The sequence below is a fragment of the Galeopterus variegatus genome, unplaced genomic scaffold (genome assembly GCF_000696425.1).
Source record: "Galeopterus variegatus unplaced genomic scaffold, G_variegatus-3.0.2 Scaffold20993, whole genome shotgun sequence".
NCBI lineage: Eukaryota > Metazoa > Chordata > Mammalia > Dermoptera > Cynocephalidae > Galeopterus > Galeopterus variegatus.
In genome coordinates, this window is record NW_007747104.1 from 1 (window position 1) to 5,992 (window position 5,992).

Here is a 5,992-nt window from a genome sequence, read left to right on the forward strand (position 1 = left end):
AGCTTTATCGATATATAATCTATAGCACAAAATTCACCCTTTTAAAGAGCATGATTAATTGTTTTTTTTTTGTGTGCATTCATAGAATTGAGCAGTGAAGACCACTATCTAATTTTAGAGTATTCTCATCACTCTCAAAATAAGTCCCAAACTTTTAGCAGTCAGTCCTTACTCTCATCTCTCTCTACCACTAATCAGCATTAGGTCAGCATGGATTGTTCTATTATGCATCTCTTATATAACTGGAACAGTGCAATGTGTGGCTTGTTGTGTTTGGATTCTCTCACTTAGCATAAGATTTTCAATGTTTATTTATTTGTAATATGATAAGGACTTCATTCCTTTTAATGGCTGAATAATATCCCATCGTGTGAACACGCCATGTTTTGTTCATCCATTCATCAGTAATGGGTATACAGGTTGTTTCAATGTTTTGGCTATTATGAATAATGCTAATATGAACATTATATTTTTTTGTGAAAATAGGTTTTAATCTCTCTTGGAGATATGTGTGTGTATGTGTGTGTGTGTGTGTGTGTGTGTGTGTATAGGATGATAAATTTTGAACTATATTTTTAAAAATTTGAGGAACTACCAACTGTTTTCCAAAGTCACTATACCACTTTACAGTCTCACCATCAACCATCAACATTCCCAGTTTCAATTTCTATCTTTGCCACCACTTGTTATTATATGTCTTTTTAATTTAGTCACCATATACGTATGAGGTGGTATATCATTGTGGTTTGACTTGTATTTCCCTTATGTTTGAGCCTTCATATATTGTGGATGCAAGTCCGTTATCAGATTCATGAATTGCAAATTATTTCTCCCATATTTTGGGTTGGTTTATCATTACGTTGAGTTCCCCCCCCCACCAAAGGACAGAAGTTTATAATTTTGATGAAATCCAGTTTATGATTCTCTTATTTTGTTGCTTATGTCTTGGTGTCATATCAAAGAAACTGTTAACTAACTCAAAACTTGAAGATTTGCCCTGTGTTTTGTTCTAAGACTTTTACAGTTTTAGTTCTTACATTTAGGTCTATGAGCTATTTTCACTTAAGTTTTTACATGGCGTTAGGTTTACAGTATGTAAATACGTGGCTATCTAGTTGTCATATCCTAATTTTTTGAGGAGAATGTGGTTCCTCAAGGTATGCATTATTAATAACTGCAACTCTAACTGTAGTACACATAGTTTTTATTTTCATCCTACACTAATCGATACAATTGTGAAACTTACAGAGTTTCTATAACTTAACATAATTTACTTTAGGAAATAGAGGCCAATAAATTGTTGTTTTCTTCCTGCTATGGGCAGAGAATCATATGGAATATTCATATCTGTCTGTTGATGATTACATATAGAGACAGGTACACTGTTATATTTCTCTCATAATTCTACTTGTATGGATGGATGATGATATATGTTTTATAACATATGGGTTCTTGTCAAAATTTTGTAAAATATTTTGTTTTAGTCCTGAGTATTATTGTCAGAGAATAGTTGGAATCCCAAGATTTTACCAACCAGAAGATGAAAGCACACTCTTTTGAGCCAATGCAGGAAGCCTCTTCTGAGACCCACATACTCGTTTCCTCATATTCCTGCAATGTCAGTCTTTAACATTTCTGCATAAGAGACCTCTATCTTCTTCCTGACTGGGATCCCAGGGATGGAGCATGCTCACAGTTGGGTCTCCATCCCCATCAGCCTCATGTACCTCGTTGCCATCCTGGAGAACTGCACCATACTATTTTTCATAAAAAGAGAGACATCTCTGCATGAGCCTATGTATTACTTCCTCTCCATGCTGGAATTTTCTGACCCAGGATTGTCCCCCTCCTCCCTTCCAACCATGCTGAGCATCGTGTTCAATGCCACAGGAATTTCCTCAGATGCCTGCTTTGCCCAAGAGTTTTACACTGATGGATTCTCAGCTATGAAGTCATCAGTACTTTTCATCATGTCTGTTGATCGCTTTATAGCCATCTACAACCCTTTGAGACATACCTCTATCTTCCACAGTGACAGAGTCTTTAAAAATGGCCTCATATTTGCTGTGAAAAGTATTTTATTGGTCTTTCCTTTCCCCTTTATTCTAAAAAGGCAGAAATTCTGTAAGAAAAGGGTTTTCTCTTATGGTACTGCCTCCACCTGGATGACATGAAGCTAGCCTGTTCTAACAACAAAGTCAATATCGTTGATGGATTTTTTTTTTTGGTTCTAACAGCTATGTAGCTATGTTAGACTTGTGCATTTTTGCATCTTATATGCTGATTCTGAAAATTGTTCTGAGCATTGCCTCACACAAAGGTCGCCTCAAGGTCCTCAACACTTGCATCTCCCACATCTGTGCTGTGCTCATCTTCTATGTGCCCATCATCTCCTTGGTTGTTCTTCACCTCTTTGCCAAAAAATGTTTCTCAAGTTATTAGAATAATTATAGCTGATACCTTTCTTCTGGTTCCCCCTCTGATGAATCCCATATGTACTTCATGAAACATCAGCAGATTAGAAATCAGATCTTTGGGAAATGACTTGAAAAGCAAAACTGATGAAAAATTTCAGTAGCAATGTAAGTTCTATTCGGTTGGCAATTTCTAAAGAAGGTGTTATATAGAAGAAATATCTATTTTGCAAGAAACAATCATGGATCTAACTCAGGCATGATCAGCAATGACTGAAGTGCACTGAAAGATCAAGTATATACCCACAATCACAAACAGAGTGTGTGCATGTTTGTGTGTTTTTGGAAGTCAACAGCAACTCAAATATACTAAAAATGCTCCTGTCCTCCATTATCATAAAGTATATTTGAAGATACAACACTCATTTATACAAAAATTATTGATAATCAAATATTGTATTCCTTCATATTTTCAAATGCGTGTAATTATTTTCAGATATTCCCTTCTTTTTTATGAGTATTGAATTAGTTGTTTCTCATTAAAATTTGCATCATATCCTCTATTTGCAACTGTTATAGTCCTAACCTACAGGATTGTTCGTTATCTACACAGCACATTAAAATACAAGTTATTTTAAAAGCTACAAAGATGGCAGTGATAGTATCAAGAATATCATTTAAGAAAAACAATTATTAAATACATATGAGAAATCAATTGACACGATAGCCTTTAGGAATTGTATTTGTAGTCCTTAAATGGTGAAGATATCATTGTACTACACCAGGGATTAGAAATAAAATTACTTTTAGTAGTGACCATGAATACTCATGGAAATAGCAAACCATCTTTAGAATGCTATGATTAAGAAGACCCAGCTATTTGGCATTTTTATTGATAGCACTCATACAAAAGCCACGCTAAGCCCTCATCTAAATGACAGCTTCAAAAGAGAAGAAAGGAAGGAATATTTTCAATAATGAAGAAGAAAAAAATTGGGACCCATTATATTTTGTACTAATGTTGAATATAGAAGCTCAACTCTGTATACACCTTCAATATGTTGAGAACCACATGATGAAATTCAATGATAAAGGGACACATCTAAATGGGATCCTTCAGTGTCCTTACTAAAAGATCTTGTAGGGTTGTGTTTCACATCGGGGATGATATGCAATTGCTTATTAAAATGCACAGAATCTCCAAGACTGAGAAAGTGAGCATCGGTGAAAGATAAAACCAGAAAGCAGTTGAGATATACTTACAGACACAGGTTGGCATAGTCACAAAAGCGGTCACACAGATAACAGTAGAAAGCTTGAAGAGATGAACATGATGGGAACTCTTGTAGATGGCCAGATAGTAGTAGAGTAGATGGTACTAGAGACAGACATTATTTAATAAAATACAGAAACAGATGAAATGCTTTCAAGGCCTAGACTCTGACCTCAAAATATCCTCTTTTATATTCTAGATATCTTTACTCTTAGAATCTAATACAGGAGATGGGGCAAAACTTAATGGAATTAAGATCTATAATTCATTCTCCTGCTCCTCTGGAAAGTGACTGAAATATGAGTTCAAAAAGTAGCAGAAAAGATTCATAATATTCTTTCTTTATAGTATATTCCTACACACACACACACACACACACACACACACGCACGCACACTAAATTATATTTTTTTCTTATCCTATAGATCAAAGAGAAAAGACATATGAATCAAACCAAAAATAGGATAAGAAAAAAATATAATTTAGTACTTATTAATCTCTAGAAAACAGAATACTTTTTTATGTTTGGAAGGAACAGATAAACAAAAGAAAATATTGATATAATTTACAGTTTAAAATTGAATTTCAGGGCCGAGACCGTGGCACACTCGGGAGAGTGCGGCACTGGGAGTGCAACAGCGCTCCCGCTGCAGGTTTGGATCTTATATAGGGATGGCCGCCGGTGTGCTCACTGGCTGAGTGTGGTGCCGCCGGTCTCAAAAAGGACAAAAAAAATAAAAAATAAAAAATAAAAAATAAATAAATAAATAAAATTGAATTTCAAAGCAGAACGACCATAAAGTTAAGAAATTTTTGAAACTAATTAAAAATGAGTTATTTTTATTACTAAACCAGTGATTTTTGTAATTGAGGAAATAAATATATAACTAATCAATATATAAAAAGCGTAAGTAGATGATTCACAAAAACTTGCTGATAGCAATCCTTTACGTGAAAGAATAAACTATTTAACTGCTAAACAAATAAAAATATTGACATGAGCAAGACTGAAGACATGTTGGGAACTAAAACCACACGGGGTAAAGGAAAATTAAACAAAAAGGAAAACAAAATCAAATTTTTTTTCTTAGCATGCATTTCTCTGTTTTCCCTCTTTTCACGCAGATACATGGTATTTTGAACCTTGGGCAGGATGATATTATTATATAAATTTAAAGTTGTTTTCCAGTCAGCCTGGAGCTGTAGACTTGCTATGAGACACGTACTATCCAGATTCTCCGAAATCAAGGAAAAATAAAGCTATGCTGATGCCACCCTGAAGCAAATCAAAATCCCTCAGGGCCCTAAGATAACATCAAGGATGAGAACAGAAGCCAGACAGAGCCTTGATGAAAATTTGCACCTGGAGCTTGTGCACAGCCTCCCCTGCCCCTGCCCTGTCTTCTCCTGTTGACTTCCATTTCCTCAATCTCCTCCTCAAAAACCCCTCAGTAAATCTGATCCTTTGAGATGGTTTTAGTCTAGCCATCTCCTTCAAGTTTACTGAGGAGATGGGTTTGACCTGGTATCCTGAATAAAGTATTCTTCCTATTTCACCAACATTTGACTTTGGGTTGTTTGTTTCTGTTTTGGTGGCCGGACTTGGGCTTGGTAATAAAAATAAATTTTTTTAAATGTGTCTGTTTTTTCACATGGCACTCTATTATAAGGACACCAGTCATATTGGATTATGATTCCACCCTAACCTTAACTAATGGCATCTGTAATGACTATTTTTAAATAAGGTGAGGTACTGAGGGTATAAGGCTTCCACATACAAATTTTGAGGGGATGAAATTCAACTGATAATGACTAAACCCAAAATATCAATCACAGTTAAGGACAAAATAATTTTCAAACATACACGGATTTTGAAACTACACTTTCCATTCATCCTGCTTTTGGAAATTAGTTAAGGGTGTGTTCCACTAAAACTATAGGCTATGTGTGAAATGAGAAGACAGGAGGGATGAGGAACAGTGAATCCAAAAAGGAGAAAAATGTGTAAAGTGTGTCCTTAACAAGACACAGGAACACAAACAGGTTCACAGTAGAGCACAGAACTGAGGCCATGGGGAGGGCAGTGTCCAAGGAAAAACAAGTAATGAAATCTGTATCTATGGGGATATTTTACATTACAAGATTTTGAAAAGATAATTCAGACTGTCTCAACCATTGAAGAGAATTTATTGGCTTTCACAACAATAAAGACGTTGGTTGGCATTGGGGACCAATTTTGTTTTAACATTTAGTGTTAAAATTCTGTATCTCATCTTGATGCTAAGGTTAGCTCCCTCATAGACCC

General features: G+C 35.2%; 1 pseudogene; it reads left to right on the top strand.

Moving 5' to 3' along the window:
* Positions 1 to 1,616: 1,616 nt before the first annotated feature.
* LOC103583254 lies at positions 1,617 to 2,544 on the top strand (annotated as a pseudogene).
* The last annotated feature ends 3,448 nt before the right edge of the window (positions 2,545 to 5,992 follow it).